At 18.4% G+C, this 500-nt stretch overlaps 1 non-coding gene across 1 annotated transcript; it reads left to right on the forward strand.

Moving 5' to 3' along the window:
• Positions 1 to 260: 260 nt before the first annotated feature.
• Positions 261 to 353, forward strand: LOC149526422 (small nucleolar RNA snoR8a). The gene has a single exon (XR_016352047.1). It is a non-coding gene; the product is annotated as a small nucleolar RNA snoR8a (small nucleolar RNA).
• Positions 354 to 500: the final 147 nt, after the last annotated feature.

The raw sequence follows: 500 nt of genomic DNA on the forward strand, positions 1-500 counted from the left end.
TTATAAAAATTAAGTTTGAATACTCCTTCTATAAAAAATTTTAAAAACAATTCATACCTGAAGTCAAATTTAGATGAATAACTTATATTATATTAACATAAAATAATATAAAATGACTAAATAAATTATTTTTCTTCTATTTATAATAGTATACAAATTTAAAATTTATTTAACTTAGTTTTTAACTTGAGCTCAAGTCAAATTAGTAAAATATGCTAATTTAGTTTTTTTTTCTTTAAAAAATGAAGAATGGAGATATGGAGTTAGTAATGATTATAAAAATAATTTTTTGTTTTGACTTGCTTAATTTGGACATGACAAACGTCTTATTATAACCATTGAATTTGAGCTCCACACTTCTAATTTTTTATTTATTTTTGATGTTTTTATTTTGTTTAATATTTCAAGTTATATTTTTAAGTTGTAATTTCCTAGATTAAAGACTTCATTTATGGTTGATAAAGTTAAATATAACTGTAAATATTTGTATCATTTTATTT

The sequence above is a fragment of the Theobroma umbraticum genome, unplaced genomic scaffold, assembly GCF_002168275.2.
Source record: "Theobroma umbraticum cultivar Fairchild unplaced genomic scaffold, ASM216827v3 scaffold_228.0, whole genome shotgun sequence".
In the NCBI taxonomy this organism is placed as follows: Eukaryota; Viridiplantae; Streptophyta; class Magnoliopsida; order Malvales; family Malvaceae; genus Theobroma; species Theobroma umbraticum.